Source organism: Triturus cristatus, chromosome 3_1 (genome assembly GCF_964204655.1).
Source record: "Triturus cristatus chromosome 3_1, aTriCri1.1, whole genome shotgun sequence".
Taxonomy (NCBI): domain Eukaryota; kingdom Metazoa; phylum Chordata; class Amphibia; order Caudata; family Salamandridae; genus Triturus; species Triturus cristatus.
The window spans coordinates 269012369-269031788 of NC_140583.1; the positions used below are offsets into that span (position 1 = coordinate 269012369).

At 45.0% G+C, this 19420-nt stretch overlaps 1 protein-coding gene across 9 annotated transcripts in view; it reads left to right on the top strand.

The window, feature by feature from the left end:
- LINGO1 (leucine rich repeat and Ig domain containing 1) overlaps positions 1 to 19420 on the top strand; it is a 3568664-nt gene that overhangs the window by 2376733 nt on the left and 1172511 nt on the right. The gene's annotated exons all lie outside the window — the stretch shown is intronic.

Genomic DNA, 19420 nt, shown 5'->3' on the forward strand with positions numbered 1-19420 from the left:
ACAGGTAAGTGCAAGAGGGTTAGTGAGAGTGAATAAATTCAAGTGAGTGCAAGACAGTGAGAGTAAGAATATGATGCCTGTGAGCCTGCCATCGGCCCTGGCATAATGAAAGTTATTCTTGGCTTATAGACTTCTTGGCATATTGGGCACCTGGAGAAAAGTGTTACTGGCATACAAAGAGTAATTCTTGGCATAAGGAGCACACATACAAATATGCTGGTTCATGGGAAAATGTGTGTAGCACATTGGGGCTAATTCTTGTAATAAGGAAGGTAACCGTGGGCTAATGTGAGGCAGCATTCATGACAAACTGCTGTGCCTGACATACTTTATTTTTTAAATAAGGATCAGTCATCGTTTACTGATTGCATTAATGCAAAATACTGACATTGGCATACTGTTGGACTTATTGGTATAAGAGTCATCCATGACACAATACTGCCCGTGGCGCAATGGAGGTAATTATCAACATATGGAGATAATCGATAACCACTGCTCATTTCGAAAAATCAAGGATTTAATGCCTTGGGGGAGGATGAAAGGACTCGAATATTTAATTAGTACCTTTTCGCAGCCTATTATTTTATTAGCAAATTAATGTGAAAATTGTGCTTTTAAATATAATGTAAACCTATTTTTTAATGTTGAGGGAAGAGCATTTTCCTCCTCCCAAAAACACGCTCTAAGAGGTCTCGCTTACTCCTTTTACCTGTTCCCTAAAATTTAGTGCAAGTATTAGCCCCACTTTTTTCACAGAGCATGTCAGCACCTTAATATAGGTGGTATCTAAAGCAGGCCTTTGTCTGTTTGGTGCTGTTATATTGATCATGCAGTTATTTTGGAACTACAGGAGTGCAATGTATTTTGATTTCATTAGGTTTAAAGTCATGTGATTTCACTTCCTGGAATAATTTGGGTTATAAGTCATATGATGGCACTACCAGAGATATGGTTAAAGTCAGAGGGTGTGTGATGTCACTTCTCCTACCACTGCCATTTTGGTGAATCAACGTCCATGAATGCTAGCAGCTATTGTTCGCATCAAATACAATGTTGTGTTATTGTTTTACCACGAAATGTAAGGGCGCTTTTTCACACTAAAATATGGTGCAAAATGCTGAACTGGCATTTTGCATAATTTTGTGCAAATTTCGAACATTTCACATAATTTCCGCAAAGGAAATTGACACATTTCTTCCAGGCTTAGGCAACTCCCTGCCCTGCAGAATTATTGTGCTGATATCCCAAAAAAAACACATTCATGGTGACAGGAAGAAGTTAGGCCCAAATTGGAGGTGATTTGGTCTGTCTGATGGAAGACTTAGGAGCACGTGCTTCGATTTCTCCCACTCGAATAGATATCGCTGCTCAGACTTATAAAGGCAAAGCGTGATATTGTTGGCCGCCCTACTGATTGTTCTGGCCAGTGATTGGGTTTTCCAAAGGTACCCCCTGGGTCCGTGCTGAGATCTGGGAGGCACTGACTTGACGACCTTTCACTTGGACAATGCCACTCATTCGATGGTGGCATCACCCAACATTAGTACTTCTCATGTGATGCAACCGGTCAATGGTCTCATTCCCTAAAGGTTGAATTCCAGGGACCAGGAGGGTTGACCAGTGGCTGCAGCTTCTCCCTTAGTGCTAAAAAGGAAAAGACTTTACACGGGAGCAGACATTGAACCAAACTGAAATCCTGATAGATTGTACAACATGTATTATTAGAAAGCGTTGGCTTGAGCGCCCCTCGAACACATAATTGACTGACACAGCCCCCTTGCAAGAGGTCCGTTTTATTTGATATAAAAAAATCACTAATAGCCTGCGTTTCTCATTATGCCATCTCTTCAGATACTCTATTCCGTATTTTGCAGTTTTCCAATTTTTTAACACATTTCTGAGCTTGTTAAAGCTGTCGTACCCCAGAACCGTGTTAATATACCTATCTATTTCCAGTTACTCTTTTCTTTGTTAAATTGAAATACATTCATTTCACTAAATAACACTAGACAAGTGGGTTCTATTGCAATTTTGCGTTGTTGTGCAGGGCCATATTTTACCCTGTTGGCGTGGTTAATCTCCAAAATCCATGTCATTTATGTGTTTTATATCTTTTAAATCGGTGGTTTATTCATGCCTAATCTGTGACTCATTTGCTAATACACTGGAAAATACACTGCCAAATATGCTAGGTTATTGCACATCCAAATTATTATTTTGTACCTATAGATCAGTGACCGTATAGTGCTAAGAAGACATGTATTTATTGCAATCAGTGTTAAGTCATTTTACGTAGACATCATTGAACAGTGTAATTTAAAACATTGAAGTTTACTCTCTTCATGCATGAATTCTCTCTTTACCAACACATGATTTTCAGAAATTGCACAGAAACCCGATTGGCTGTTCTGAGAGCAGGACCATCCGTTGAATACCCGTGCGATGGCTTTGATCCTGTTATTGTTCATCGTCAATACTAGACCTCCTTCAGGATGGCTCTCGAGGGATGGAGAGATGTTTTAAGGCATGGGCAAAGTGGGCAATTACCCAGGATTCTCACCTTCCCTGGGGTGCCCTGGGAAAATAAACTTTCTGTCCATCTAGCTCACTTCTGTCTTTATCCATAACCCAAACTCTTTCCTCTCTACCTCCGTCTCATTCTTAGACTGTTTCTCTTTGCCCAGTGAAATCTAATGGAATTTGTAGGGAATTGAGAGACATATTTCAGCTGTTTTTGTGTGAAGCCTGTATCTGAAAGTTTGTGATCATGCAGGCTTGAATGAGCAGAAAATGGGTAATAAAATTGAAAGGTGTTACGAACAGGGAGCCCCGAAATATGTCTTGGCTTGGGCCCCAAAAATCATTAAGAAAACACTGGAGGGGTCTTGGACTCTGCGATCCTTACTTTACTGATATCCTGGAGTTAATTTGTTTTTACCTTACATAATCTGTACCATTGGGTTTCGCTTTCTTGAGCATTCTTTGTGATAATGAATGTGTACATCAGATAGCTAACACTAGGAATCTTTTTGTGTGCTTCCATCACAATGTGCGTTTATCTTCAAATACATGCCACAGATTCCTACATCACATAATTCAGTAAACGTTGTTTATTTGAATGGCCTGCTTCACTATCTGTGTCTCCTCTTGGACTTGTTATTGATCTAATAGAAGATCTTGGCCTCACTGATGTTTCTCTTCCACCAGTTTCTGAAACAATGAGTTCATGCTCGAGGAGTGTAAAAAGTAAATATACTCAAATCCAGCAAAATAATGCTTAATTACACCAATCGCAAGTCCTTCATTTAGGGCGATATGCATCTTTGCTTCACCTTTTGCTGCAAAGATGCATTTTTTGCAAAAAGAGTGCAAAAAAGCAAAAGCACTGCGAAGAATAGCTGCTTATGTTCTGCTGTTTATTTGAGTTCACTGTAAATTTCTATCTCAAACGGTGTGTAAGTGCCTGAAGTGCTATAATGGCATGGTTTGGGGTATTTCGCGTTTAAAGCATAACGTGAAACTCCTGGATTTACAGAAATTACACTGGCATAATTTGAATTTCACCCAGGCCTAGATTATTTTGGTGAGGTTCGGCAACCCCACTTCTGACACCACTTGTGATGAACATGATGAGGCTTTGGGCCAGATAATCTCAAACTGAGATAGTTTGCTTTATCCATATATCTGTATTCTTAAAACATAGATCTCTGCTACATATTTTTTTGTCTGGGGTTATTGTGTTCAACGTGAGGTTAAAGTCTTCATCACAGTCCACTAGATGTTGTTCTGTTCACAAAAGTCCGTTTAAATTTGGAAGGCATTTCCTTTATCAATTCTAATCTTCCAAAAGGCTTTTATGACTTTTAAATGTCTTGAAGGTAAATTAGTCTTCAGTGGCCCTGGGGAGATTAGACTCCAGAATCCCTTTCCAAGATCTCCACTGACCCTGTTAGCTTTTCAAGAGAAAGAATGAGTTGGACTATTATCTATAGTGCCCATGTATCCCCAAGTGCTCTGCTATCCGGACACATTGAAGAGAAAGGAACCCTTCAAGCACCTACTGTTCTTAAAATCAATAGTATGGGTGGACATTAGGTTCGGGGCCCATCTTGTCCCTGTTTTTGAATTCCGATTGGGAGGCTGATCTTTACAAGACAGAATGACATCCTTTTCTCCAGAACACTAGCTTTCATGGCTGACACAGCTATCGGGGAAAACACCTCCTTCTCCTTATTGCTTATGTTTTGGGACTACATCTATCCTTAGCCTCGCGAACCGGAGCTGCTCCGTAGTTGGTTCTATACTGTGATGTAGAACTAGGGCTTGTACCATAGACAGGATTTTGTACTGCAGTTTCTGAGAGGCGCTAACTGTAATTAGTGACCTCCTTTTCTCCCAAAGGAGCCATCCTACGAACTGTTGGGGTTACCTTCTTTTTGGGACATACTTATGCCCTTGGAGAAGGAGTGGTCCTCTATGCATACCCATCAAGGATATGGTGTGGGCTGATACATGAATAGCGTCACAGGCTGCCCATTAACACGACCCAAATGTACAATGGGATGGTCACCAAAAACTTCAGGAAAGAGTACTGGGGCGCAGCTCACTATAGTTTTATGGATCATTGGAAGTAGAAAGATCATTCAGTGTCTATTTTAACAAACTCTTTCTCCCACTTTGTCTATGCATTTTATTTACACATCCCCCAGCATGAGTATTGAGATGTTCTAGTACTGTATTTTCTATATGCTCCTATTTCTTTTTTCAATGTCCTTTCAAGAAATAAATCTTTGTCATTAACACTTCTCGAGAGTTATCTAAGGTTTTAGAAGATGTCTTGACAAAGCAGTAAGTCAGCATCAATCTTTATGAATGTGGGCTACTGGAATTTGGAAGTGGGATTCTGCAGTACTAATCTCAAATGTGCTGCTGCATTCTGATTTCTTTGAAGCAGGTTAAAGAGAGACAGTTGGAAACAATCTCCCAGTATCGGTCATCCATAGCTCAGACGTTTGCAAGGTATATGGAGGACTAGGTCATCCAGTCCAAATAATTTCCTTGGGCAATGTAATAAAAAACCTGGTCTAAAAGGAAACACAATGGGATGATATGGTTATGTATGAATCTGGGAAAGTAAAACTCTCTCTCACATGAGTAACTGCTGAACAGCTGTAGACTGTTAGACGGGCCCCTCCTGGTTGGCCTGTTTAAGTTGGATGCTGGATCACAAGCCGCACGGTCAGCCAGGTCACAGGAATGGATGCATGGTGGCACCATCAGCCAATTCCACCCAGGACGTGCTTGCCTACAAGGCAGCACACCGCCCCCTTTTATATTTTAATTAGTAATGGCAGTCGGCTTTAATTTTTGCAGCCGGGCCTCTCTTTTATTTACTTTGGCGGGAGTGTCTGCTTTAAGTATAGCAGCTGCGCTTCATTATGTATTTAATTTGCCAGCGCTGTCCCTGTTACAGCGCACTTCTTTATTTACTGCATTTGTCAGTGTGGTCCACTTTAACTTCAGTTAACTTCAAAGCAAATGGGCTTTCACTTTAATGGTGGCAACGCCCCTTTCTTTAGACACCGTTCGCTGTAACCTGAATACGGCGAAAAGCGTCTAAAGAAAATGGCGCGGCCACCAATAAAGTGGTCTCGCATTCGCAAGACTTTGAGCTATTGGAATTATAAATTACAATGCCTTTTAATATGTGTGTTGGTTTGCAAAACACATAAATAAAAGACATTGTCATTTACAAAGCCAGTAGCTCAAACTCTCGAAATTGCGAGACCTATTGCATTGCAAATGCTTGTTTTACCTAGTGGTTGTGTTTGCAGAGTGGTGGAGAAAGATGATGGTCAGCTGATCCACTCTCAGGAGTCCCCTGTATGAGACTTACTAGAGGTAACAGGAGGGCTTCTTTGCCCCCACGTCCTTCAGCATCCAAGAGTACTTCATCCCCCAAACAGTAGTGTGCCAGGAGGAGTGTTTGCAGAGTGGTGGAGAAAGGGTCATGGCCTCTGACGACCTCTTAGCAATCTCGCTGTTTGAGACTTACTGGAGGTAACAGGAGGGCTTGTTCCCTTCTGCAGCAATAGGGACTCTATACCCCAACCAGTTTTGTGCCAGGAGGTATGTTTGCAGAGTGTTAGTGAAACAGGGTGGGCCTCCAGTGACTTGCCGGTTATTTTTTTTTCATTTATTTTTATTTTTAAAGGGAGCGGGACCAAGCTTCCCTGGGCTATTTTAGTCCCAAAGACTCCACTCTCCGGGTGCCCCGCCTTTTTCAGATTTTTTTTTATCTAGGGGCGGGGGAGCCGCAAGTTCCCCTCCCTGGGCTGATTTTGGCCACGAAGACCACATCCCTGGGGACCAGGCTTTTGTTTTAAAAATAATACTTTTAGGTGAGGGCGGCAATGTGGCCCCCCTCCTCGGACTGATTTCAGCCCTGGGGACCCATCTCCTGGGTCCAGCCATTTACAGATGGGGAAGGTGCCTGCAGGGCCCCCCTCCTGACCCATCCCCCGGGGCCTGCTGATCTTTAAGGGGCCCCCAGCGCACCCACTCTCCATTGGAACTGCGTCGTGAGCTAGAAGGCCTCCTCTGTCCCTGCAGCTCCCTGCTTCCTGCGAGAGCTGGCATTGATTTTAGACATAGGGAGCTGTTGCAAAGCTCTTCTCTTGGGTGCAAATAGTCACTGTACTGAGTAAGATCAAGACTGGCTTTAGGGATGTCTGGCTGGTGCCACCACATCAGGTGCCGAACTCAAGGGGAGAGGACTGTGTTTTTAAATATGTTATGGGTCTAAAGGCACCTGTTTCAGAGTTTGTGTGTCCAGCAATTTTCAGGCAAAATAAAGATGTCAGCTCTGGTGATTAATGTACCTACTGGAGAGATATAGGAGTTTTGTCTAGTGGCATTTTTGACTCATCATTAAGTAGCGCAGATGCAGCCGCTGCCCATCTTTACGGGCGTTAGGGCCATGCTACCTCACTTTTGTTTTACAAGAAGATTGTCTGTCAGGCTGAGCAAAGGTCAGCCTGACAGGCGCTTTTCCTGTTCAGGTCAGCTAGCCAGGAGTTAAACATGCACTAAATGCCCAGACTCCTGGCTGCCTGAGCTGAACTTTGCCAGGCTGAAGATGTCACAACTTCTGTGGGAGAGACCTTTTCAGCCTGGCAAAGCACCTCAATACTCTACCCTCGTAATGAGGGGGAGCTTCATTGGTAGCCTCAGACATGGGTGCTTCAGTTTTAATCCCTGAAGTGCCCAGGGTCGGTTGTCTATCACTGCACTTCGTCATAGAGTAGGGTGGGTTTAGCAACTCTCACTAGCTCCATCCTAATCCATTTGCATGCTGCAAAGCATGTGTACCATGTAGATCATTGAATTGCATTTTATGAAGTTAGCTCCATGGGTTACTGCTTCCTTCAGAGACATCCTTGTGTTACTTGCAGTTCTTGAACCACAATCCTAATATAGCACAGTGAGCTATGTACTATCATCAAATAGCTGAACAAAGCAAACACAAGTAGATGATGGATGGAGAGCTGAAACTTTTCAGACACTCACCCCAGTCACAGATCTTCTTGGTTGAATCCATCATTGTTTTTTAACTCACTTCCCCGCCCCAGTTCAGACCCAGCCATATGCAAATCAGTCTGACCCTGTTCTTCGTGGGAACATTCCAGCCCGAACTGCCAAGTCAGGTCTTCCCTGGACCAGAAACAAGCATCTTGGGACCAGTTTCGGGGTAACACCCCTCATCAGCCAGGCTAGCTTGAATCCATTGGCAAAGTGGGCACAGGATCAAGACTGATTTACGATTTACATATGGCTGGGTTCAAAATGGAATGGCACAGAGAGCAAAAAAAAACTATGGATTTAGGCCCAGATCTCTGTACTGGGGTGAATGTATGACATTGTTCTGCATTCTGTCCATCAACTGTTCTTTTTGCATTTATCAAATAGCTGAAGGCATACTGCAACCTATAAGTTAGAAAAGTATGCTGTTTGCTATCCTAATGTTGCTAAAAAAAAGAGTTTGGATAGCAAGAAATCTGTCTTAGTAAAGCCATACCTAACCCCTGTGTTAGGTTTTAAATCCTGAGTCCCTCCTTCTCCAGGCCAAGCACTCTTAGAATGTACTGCCTACCAGTATGGGTGACATGTAGCTCCTTACCTTGTAGTCCTTTTTGTCATATTTAACACTCCCTATACATTGATTTACACACTTGTATGATACATTGTCGCTGTATGATGTATGTGTGGTGAAAAGTTCTCTGACACCCTACAATGGTTTGAGTAGTGCTATAAAACAAATGAAATATCTGTGAGAGAGGGGCGATGGAGAGTTGAACTGTTGAGCAGGGCCAGACTGGCTTACCCAGCAGCAGGTGTTTCGGTAGGATGGCAGGGTAGGATCCAGTTTCACTGAACGTGGGCGGCGGTTTTGTTGCTGAGGACATGCCGGCCATGTTGCAGCGCTTCTACATAAACAATGCAAAAACAAATGGTTTTAAAGTAAGTAATAAGCACACTTTAAAACCACTTGCTTTTGCATTATTTATTAGTGCTGCAAGTAAAAAATGTTGCCAGCAGATCCCTTGCAACAAAAATGGTCCCCATGGCAGTAAAAAAGGATACCACCCTGCCAGCCCACCGAAATGCCCAGTAGCCAATGTGGGAGGGAGGTATTGAGTGAATCTGTTGAGAGGGGGGACATTGGGGGGGTGCCAATAAAGATAGTCACACCGGGTGCCAACAGCACTAAATCCAGCCCTGCGTGATATGTATTGGTTGTGGGTGCCACAAGGTTATATTTTTATCATATGTGCATTTTATTGGGTACAATAAAAGCAGATACTCTAATTTAGGCCCATGTACATGTCTTACTTGGATAGTGATATATTTTCGAGGATGCCTTTTCACTCAATGTAGAGATTTATAACCTTGACTTTCCTTCTCTTAGAATGCAGTACATTTTTCAAAGGGAGTGAGAAATCCTTCTCCTCTGAGGGTGCAGCCCTCCAGTCAAACCTAAACTCTAGGCTCTGTGTACTATTATGAATTAATATTTTGCCATCCTCTTTTTCCCTTTTTCTCTCTTTCCTTTATCAGCACGGGGTTGCGAGTCCAAGTGGCTGACTTATGCTAAATTGAATATAGTGGCAAGGTTTTGTGCAACGCCTCCATAGGTAACACCACTTTGAATTCTGGGATATGAAATCTCACTGTTCACAATACAGGTGCGAGTTCAGCACTTACACTCGCTAAAAAGGAAAAACTTGTTGAAGGTGTCACACATTACACAGGCAGCTAAGTTTAGATTTGTACATTTATGTGCAACTATTTGTGAATAGTACTGAGTGTGCCCTCTGCGTACACTGAAAAAGACAAAAAGCTCTCCTTTCAAAGAGGAACAGCTGACGATGAGTTGCCCACAGTGGCACAACAAAAGCTCCTGCGATACGCGGGGTACAAGCTTCAGGGGCCCCCTTTGGCCCTAGCAGGTACCCGACCTGAGAGATCCGGACTGGGTCCAGAGCGTGGGGGACCCCTGCATGTACTTTGCAGGGGGGCCCCCTCAACGCCACTGTGGGTAAAAAGTTTCACGTTTACAAAATATTACTTTCAATAAATGCCACTGAAACAGTAGTATAATCATTTGTATTTTATTGCACCACTTAGATATGTTGACAAAACATATATCATATTAATTTTAGTGAGTCTTTGTCCTATTTTCCTGCCATCTGGTGCCTGAATTACATGCTAAATCTTTGTATGGCTTGGCTCCTGGCTGATGGGTCATAGGGCGAAGCCAGGCCCCTGCCTCAGCCCTGGCTCTCTCTTTGAACCTTGTGACTCGCCCACCTCTGTTGCGAGGGACCAGTCGCTCTGAGATGGCACTGACTGACACTCGCTGGGTTCTGCCGGACCGACAGATGCATCAGCCTGTCAGGAATCACCCAGACAGGTCTGCCCGCCCCCCGGGTCGTCCCGTCACTGGCTTACCGCAGTGTGTCTCGGATGCCCAAGGTTCCTCGCGCCCGTCGCCCACGCCGTCGGAGGCCGAGGCCGGTTTGCGCCCTCTTAAGGGGGTGGGATCAGAGATGCGTTCGGTTTCCAGGCCGAGGCTTTATTTCTCGGTGCCGAATCTGCTCAGTCAGGCGGAATATTACAAAGGAAAAAAATCAATATTTCTCAGACAGCGCGAAGAGCTGCTGAAGTTGGTCCTATAGCTCTGTGTGTATGTTTTGCACGTGACTGTGTCCTAAGTCTGTATACACTGAAGAGAGGGAGAGAAAGCCAATGTTTACTGAGATGTTATTGGTTTTCCTTAGTTATGGTTCAGTATCGCATGATGACTGCGTTAAACTGTATACCACCAGCCACCGCGCTCCTCGCCTTTCCCTGTAGGCCCTCTCGCTGCCTTCATTCTTCCGCCACCGATTTTCTGCTTGGCTTTTTCCACTTTGTCTCTTTCTCTCTCTCTCCGTCTCTCTGTTTCTCTTTTCTATGTCGTGTTCTCTTGCTGGTTATCACCTTTCTTGTCCTCTTTTTACCGATTTCTTCCTCAGTCATTTCTTCCCGTTCTTTATCTATGTCCCTGTTTCTTCCTTTTTCTTTTCTCCCCTCCTTCTTTATCTATTTTCCTAAGTCGCCCTTGTTCCTGTCTCCAGTCCCTCTTTATCTGTTTTCCTATGCCTTCCTTGTTCCTTCCCCCACTTCCTTACACTCTCTGTTTATATTTGTTCTTCTCTACTTCACTTACTGTGTTTTCTCTTTCCTCATTGCCTGTCTCTCTTTGTCCCCTTGTATATTTCTTTTTTCGGTCTTTAACACTCTCTACTTCTAGTTCTTTGGCATATCTCGTTCTCTCGATTATTTTTTTTATTTGCTCTTCTTGTGCTTTCTCGCTTCTGTCCGTCTGCTTTTCATTTCCGCCCTAGTCCTTACTAGTCTTTAACATTTTTTGATCTTTGTCATTTTCAGTTCCCTCCTTACTCTCATTGTCTTACTCTGTTTCTCCCCCCCCCCCGCTTCAAATTTAAAATTACCATTTTAGATAGCAAGCAATAAACATTTTAAAGAATGCTCGAATAGAATAGATAGTAGAATTCGCCACACTCTCTTAAGCAATACGTTGTCCCAGTAAGACGCTTCTTTCAGCTGCAGCCAGACATATTTCTGGGTCTGCACATATCACGCCCAACCTAGAAATATGGAATTGGCATCAAGTTTAGAGCTATTAATTGTGTAAACTGGTCCCTTTCAACAAAACTTTGGAAGCAGGGGAAGTGATGTAATATGATAATATCAGGTAATTACGTCACATCTGCCCCAAAAGACGAAGCATTTTAATAATTCCGCAAACTTGTAAGAAACATGCTTCATCTGAATAAATGGGACACTGAACATCAAGCTGCTAAAACTCGCGAAGTCTAATTGTATTTCTGTTTCAAAGGTGTATTTGTGATTGTATTGTGGTGTGATTGCATTTATTTATCGCGTACTACCCTTGATGAGGCATTGAAGTGCTTTGTGCCGGGCTGCATGCTGCTCCGAAACCCAAGGGTAGTGAGTAGTCCAGTGGAATTGGTTTTGGGGATTATTCTTGTACTCACTATAAAATTGTACATTGCATTAATTTGAGTTTCCATATGGTGGATTAAATTCATAGGAGTTATTTGTAATCATTATTGGTTGGAGGTGGTTTGTGTGTTCATGCAGATGGTTGGTGGGTTTATTGAAGAGAATTGGCATTGTTAGGTTGCAAATGGAAACAGCTAGGGCGGTCGACCACAAATCTGGGGAACCGGGTTCGAGTCTCGGCAAGGCGTCCTTGCAACATCCCGTGATTCCAGGCAAATCACTTAATCTCCCCGTGCCTAACAAAAATGAGTGTGTCCTCATGTATTGTAACTGGTGCTCGTGTAAAGCGCTCTGATACCCCAAACCTTCGGGTCAAGTTTGCGATATATAAAACTCAGTAAAAAAAAATGACTTCCAAAGGAGAAGTTATGAGTTTTTGGGAATTTTGTAATGAAATGACAACAATTTGCTGAATACTGTAACAAACATTAAGGCAAAAATGCTTTTGACTTAAAGTAGTGTGTGCTCAGAGAGGAGCGATGTAGATGATGGAAAGAATGAACAGGGTCGTTCGAAAGAGAGTCAGAGGGGAGTTCTTCATGCAGGGTACAGAGCAGTGGCATCTCCTCCGCTAAGGCAGAGGAGTGTTGCCCCACTGCGCAAAAAGTTATTATCATTTTATTTTTTCTATTGCATGCAGTCAGTGGCCTTGTTCAATGTCAGTCGGTGCGGGGCTAACCAGAGCAGGAGAGGGGTGGTTTGCGCTCCCTAAGTGCGCATGAACTGTTTGGCCAGCCCTCTAGCGATGATCAAACAGTTCATGCGCACTTTCCATGTTCTCCACCAGGCGGCATTACACAGCCTGGTGAGACACATGCACAGGCTCCCTGTTCCCATATGAGCACCGAACCATGGCGCTCAGACCAATCACAACGCTGCATTACAGCATTGTGATTGGCTCAGGGCAGCCTGTGAGCCTGGTGCTTCCTGGTGGCCTGCCGGATTGGAGAAAGGAAGAAGGAAGAGGACACAGGGAGGCGCGGGCCGGCCGTTCCAAGGTAAGCTTTTTTCTCCATAATTAGCCCCACCACCCCCGTCCGGTAGCAGCCGCTACTGGTACAGAGTAGGCTTTTAAAGATAGAATATAATCTAAGAATGCAAAACTGTATCGTGAAACATTATTTGTATGTGAGATAGTGCTCTATCAGGTACTTTTAAAGGCACTGGAATAGGGAAACACTATCTGCTAAGACGCTTCCGCTAGCCCACTGCTTCAACAAGGACAGCTAATCAGCTCAGTGCTTGGAAGAGTCATGTAAGGGCTGGGGACATAAATAGGGAAATATTGAGAGCTGTAGACTGCACTTGATGAAAACAGGAACCACTGGAATACAGCAAAATGAGCGTATACAGGGTTACTAATGCAAACACTAAAAAGAGATTCTGTCAATGCTTGAGTGAATGTCTTCTAATGTATATCCTTAAAGTTTGACTCACAGAAATTATTACAAGAGCAAACTGGGATCTATTTAGATGCCCCTGTTTTGGCAGGGAACAAAATAGTGGTGAGGATAGATTCCAAAGATAGTGGTAGCATATTGCCAGCACCCTGTGGTTCAGTGTGAAGACCCAGATACTGAAGTGAGGAGCTTGGGGGAAGAGTCTCCTTTAGAAGTTCCATGAAGACATTTCTCAAGTGGCTGATGAAGACCCAGATACTGAAGTGAGGAGCTTGGGGGAAGAGTCTCCTTTAGAAGTTCCATGAAGACATTTCTCAAGTGACTGATGAAGACCCAGATACTGAAGTGAGGAGCTTGGGGGAAGAGTCTCCTTTAGAAGTTCCATGAAGACATTTCTCAAGTGGCTGATGAAGACCCAGATACTGAAGTGAGGAGCTTGGGGGAAGAGTCTCCTTTAGAAGTTCCATGAAGACATTTCTCAAGTGACTGATGAAGACCCAGATACTGAAGTGAGGAGCTTGGGGGAAGAGTCTCCTTTAGAAGTTCCATGAAGACATTTCTCAAGTGACTGATGAAGACCCAGATACTGAAGTGAGGAGCTTGGGGGAAGAGTCTCCTTTAGAAGTTCCATGAAGACATTGCTCAAGTGACTGATGATTAGTGTTTCCTGCGAGGGTAGAGCTGGGGGAGGGACTGTGGTTTCCATTGTTGAAGGTGAGGATGTTTCTAGGAATGGCCTGGTCTGTGTCTGTCCCTTGTTGAGGAAGGTTGATGCTAGACAGGTGTAGAGCATGGGTGTCATTTAGGAATCACAAGGGGTCACAGCTGTGACTCCTGGCTGGGTCTTGTGACCTCTGGAACTGCTTTTGTGACCCCTGACCTCAGAGTTGTCAGAATCAGTGCCAAGAACACAGGGGCCTCATACAGGGCTCAGCTCTCCCTGATTTCTGGCCCTTGTTTAATTGTACTAATAATGAATAATAGTCTGTTATTCACTGTTACTGTGATAACAAAATGGAAGAACAAGAATTGGAGCATGACCTTTGCTGAAAAAGTAAAAATAGATTTTTTCGAAATGTATGTTGTATGCAGGCTTGCAGGTAAGAATGTGTGTGTGTGAATAAGACAGTATGCAAATATGTGAGAGCGTGTCTGTATGTGTGGCCATGTGCATGAGTGAAAGTGAATGAGAGTGATAGGCAGTGAGTGAGAATGTCAGTGAGTTAGAGTAAGTGTGAATAAATTCAAGTGTGTGAAAATGAATACGAGTGAATGTGAAAGAGTGCTAGAAAATGTGAGGCAGAATGAGTATGGATGAGAATAAGAGAAACAACAATGCATGAGTGTAACTGTGAATGAGAAAAAGTGAGCCAAAGTGAGCGACAATAAGTGGGAGTAGTCCAAATGAGTGTGAGTAGGTTTCAGTGAGTGGCAAAAAAAGCGAATGTGAGAGCGAGTGTAAATGAATGAATCGGAAGGAGTGATAAAATGTGAGAGTGAATGAGAATGGGGGAGTGAAAGTAAGAGTGAGTGCAAATCAGCGAGTACAAACATATGAGAGTCAGAGTTAGAATAAGTCAGTGAGTGTGAATAAGCATGAATGAGGGAGAGTAAGTGCAAGAGAGTGAGTGAATGAGAAGGAATGCTATGGAGTGCAAATTAATGAGTGTGAGTGAGTAAAAATGTGGTGCTGTGCTTGTGTGCATGCCATTGGCCCTTTCATAATCAAAGTAAATCTTGGCTTATTGAGGCACCCATGGGAAAATAGTGGTGTTTAATACTGGGGGCAGGTCTTAGCGTGGCATGCACCTGTGACAATATACTGGTACTGACGATAGCGCGGTCCTCCAATTAAGGGGCGTCTCCCCCTTGCGCTCAAAAATACTGTGTTCAAACGATCACTAGTATGTCATTAAAGTTTGTTGAAAGATTCAATTTATTTGTCAATCTTGTTTTTCAATTCATAAGTTCTTCATTATGATCATTGGTTCTCTATATTTTGTTCAATGGTGTTATTCTTATTCTCATAGTTATATATACAACTGCCAAATGCAGTTTGGTCCCTCGCCCTTCATCAGGGGAATATACATTTGGAAAACTTGTGTGTGTAACCCGAATAGATATATCCAAATCTAAACAGTACACCTAACGGTATACATGATCGGTCAGATTCGCTAACTCGCCGCTCATCAAGCACCGAAATACACGTTACGATATACGACGCCACACCGACTGTTTAGATTCGGATATATCTATTCGGGTTACACACAAGTTTTCCAAATGTATATGCTCCTGATGAAGGGCGAGCTGCGCATGCGCGCTGTCACTAGGCTCAACCTAAAAACATGTTTTTACCCACTACACTCTTGTACAGATGTTGGTAGTCTCTTAGTGTTGTACAATAAACACAGAAGAAATACTCTAGAGATGCATTTTTCAGTAAGAGATATTTTTTGTATATATATGAAGGTGATATGATGAACAAGCATTTGCAATGCAATAGGTCTCGCATTTATAAGAGTTTGAGCTATTGGCATTGTAAAATTACAATGCATTTTATTTATGTTTTGGTTTTAAAACAAATAAAAGGCATTGTCATTTACAATGTCAGTAGCATAAACTCGCATAAAAGCAGTGTGTGGAGTGCAGCAGTGTGCGGCGTGCAGCAGTGTGCGGCGTGCAGCAGTGTGTGGCGTGCAGCAGTATTTCGTGTAGCAGTGTGAGGCATGCAGCACTATGTGGCATGCAGCGGCGTGCAGCAGTGTGCGGCGTGCAGCAGTGTGCTGCGTGCAGCATTGTGCTGCGTGCAGCAGTGTGTGGCGTGGAGCAGTGTTTCGTGTAGCAGTGTGCGGCGTGCAGCAGTGTGCAGCATGCAGCAGTGTGCGGCGTGCAGCAGTGTGCTGCATGAAGCAGTGTGTGGCGTGCAGCAGTGTGTGGTGTGCAGCAGTGTGTGGCATGCAGCGGCATGCAGCAGTGTGTGGCGTGCAGCAGTGTGCGGCGTGCAGCAGTGTGCGGCGTGCAGCAGTGTGTGGCGTGCAGCAGTGTGAGGTGTGCAGCAGTGTGAGGCATACAGCAGTGTTTCGTGTAGCAGTGTGAGGCGTGCAGCAGTGTGCGGCGTGCAGCAGTGTGTAATGCAGCAGTGTGCGCAGCAGTGTGTGGCGTGCGGTAGTGTGCGGTGTGCAGCAGTGTGAGGCGTGCAGCAGTGTGAGGCGTGCAGCAGTGTGTGGCGTGCAGCAGTGTGTGGCATGCAGCAGTGTGTGGCGTGCAGCAGTGTTTCGTGTAGCAGTGTGAGGCATGCAGCACTGTGTGGCGTGCAGCGGTGTGCAGCAGTGTGCGGCGTGCAGCAGTGTGCGGCGTGCAGCAGTGGGCTGCGTGCAACAGTGTGCTGCGTGCAGCAGTGTCGTGCAGCATGCAGCAGTGAGTAATGCAGCAGTGTGCAGCAGTTTGTGGCATGCAGCAGTGTGCGGCGTGCAGCAGTGTGCGGCGTGCAGCAGTGTGTGGCGTGCAGCAGTGTTTTGTGCAGCATTGTGCGGCGTGTAGCAGTGTGCGGCGTGCAGCAGTGTGCGGCATGCAGCAGTGTGTGCCGTGCAGCAGTGTGTGGTGTGCAGCAGTGTGCGGCGTGCAGAAGTGTGCTGCATGCAGGAGTGTGCTGCGTGCAGCAGTGTGTGGCGTGCAGCAGTTTGTGGCGTGCAGCATGGTGCGGCGTGCAGCAGTGTGTAATGCAGCAGTGTGTAATGCAGCAGTGTGCGCAGCAGTGTGCGGTGTGCAGTAGTGTGCGGCGTGCAGCAGTGTGCGGCGAGCAGCAGTGTGCGGCGAGCAGCAGTGTGTGGCATGCAGCAGTGTTTCGTGTAGCAGTGTGAGGCATGCAGCACTGTGTGGCGTGCAGCGGCGTGCAGCAGTGTGCGGCGTGCAGCAGTGTGCAGCGTGCAGCAGTGTGCTGCGTGCAGCAGTGTCGTGCAGCATGCAGCAGTGAGTAATGCAGAAGTGTGTGGGGTGCAGCAGTGTGCGGTGTGCAGCAGTGTGTGCCGTGCAGCAGTGTGTGGCATGCAGCAGTGTTTCGTGTAGCATTATGCGGCGTGCAGCAGTGTGTGGCGTGCAGCAGTGTGTGGCGTGCAGCAGTGTGTGGCATGCAGCAGTGTTTTGTGTAGCAGTGTGCGGCATGCAGCTGTGTGCTGCGTGCAGCAGTGTGTGGTGTGCAGCAGTGTGTGGTGTGCAGCAGTGTGTGGCGTGCAGCGGCATGCAGCAGTGTGTGGCGTGCAGCAGTGTGTGGCGTGCAGCAGTGTGTGGCCTGCAGCAGTGTGCGGCGTGCAGCAGTGTGCGGCGTGCAGCAGTGTGCGGCATGCAGCAGTGTGAGGCGTGCAGCAGTGTGAGGCGTGCAGCAGTGTGAGGCGTGCAGCAGTGTGAGGCGTTCAGCAGTGTTTCGTGTAGCAGTGTGAGGTGTGCAGCAGTGTGTAATGCAGCAGTGTGCGCAGCAGTGTGTGGCGTGCAATAGTGTGCGGCGTGCAGCAGTGTGCGGCGTGCAGCAGTGTGCGGCGTGCAGCAGTGTGCGGCGTGCAGCAGTGTGTGGCGTGGTTTGTAAAGAACAAGAAAAGCGGACATCAAAGGAAGGGTGGGAGTGAACGAGCATATTGGGTGTGAGTTATAACGAAAGTTCTGGCGAAAGCAGTCTGCTGCTTTCAAGTCTGATGCCAGATGCCAGCTTTGCGCTTGAATGCCTCACATGCACTGGCCATAAACCGCATTCCTAAGGTCTTGTGCCCCTTACTAAATCTCTCTGAATGCGTGAGGCGGGAAACGTGCAGGAAGTAGTTGGTGGCAAATGGAATGCGCGTGGTTGTGCACGTAACCGCCACCCGATCCACCTGGGAAGCCTATGGGAGCATTTTCGGAAGCCCCTACATAAGTATCGCTGGGCTATCGCTTGCGCGATAGCCAGGCGAGACCTAAAAAGGAGGGAAGCACGTGTTTGTACTGTGAGTGAAAGAATTTTATTTTTCCTAAAAATGAAGACTATATAGATGCCAGCAAAGAAAAAAATGTGCTATGAAGTGAAGTTTTTCATTAGTACTGTTCGTTTATCTTGAATACATATTTGATTTCCAACTTCTTACCCAGCAGCTGGTTTAGAAAGACTAGAGGAGCCTTTGTACCAGGACATTGAGAAGTTTATAGGTCATCCATGTACAGCCGTGAGACCCACATCAAGGCTCCTTTTAGTACATAAGGCTTGTCTGGGAAAATGGCTCACCCATATCGGGGACCATGCATTTTGGAAAAAGGCTCACACAATTGTTTCTAAAGGTTTTGTTACTTCCCGGAAATACTTTACATCCGGATGACAGTGAACTGCTTGAATTCATTGAAACAGGTCCTGTGGAACTGCTACATTTTGTGAAACCTCAACACAATTGCATCTGGGTGACTGTTCACTTTTGGAAAACCTTGCAGAATTTCTTCTAGGTAAACACTTATCCTTTTTGCTAAAAGTTGAATTTTCACAACATGTGTCTATTGATCAGAGTGTCTCGTGAGACATTATTGACGTCACAGATCCTATATCAGATCCGCGATTGGCTAGTCCGGAGCAACACTAACCAAAAGAGAAGGATAGAAAAAATCTTCAAACATCCGGATTCCTTCCCGGAGCAGAGATTATTTCTATATTGCGGTAATACGGCTGAAAAATGAAGAAACACACAATTTGTTCCTGCAGGGTAAAGAATCATATGTTCTTAAAATGGTAAACCACGTGCACATTAAACTAGAACACGTGCTCTCCAATGGGGCCTGCCCAGCATGAGAGATGTGTTCTTAGTACTGTTCCTTTAAACTCGAACACAAATCGGTTCCCCTCCTCCCGCGCCTAGTCAGCTGAACTCGTTTGCTCCAATAATCACTCCCAGAGGCTGTTATATCCTGTAATTTTCAGTGTATATGTCATATATAGTCTTTTGTAAATGACTGGCCCTGATCTGGAGTGTGAAAGTTCCAGTACGTGTTTTAAACCTTGTTCTGCCTCGCGCTGTCTCTTTGATAGTCTAAGAAGCGGCTGCATAACACTGGAGCCCCCCCCCTACCCACCACACACACAGCCTAAAATGGCAGGAGTTTCCCAGACACTTCAGGCAGCACAGCCCAACACACAGCAGAAAAAATAGCTTTGTTAAACGCCCACTCTTTCAGGGGCATATCATAAAATTAACCACATTTATTTGCACACAAAACAATACAAAACTACTTTGGCTGATAAATGTTGTTTCACAAATATTAGCATAAGCTTCGGTTTACCGGGGTTGTTAGTAAATGCGTGCCCCATGCTTCATAGCTGCCAAGGTTTCAGATTGCTTATGTGTGACATTTTCATAATA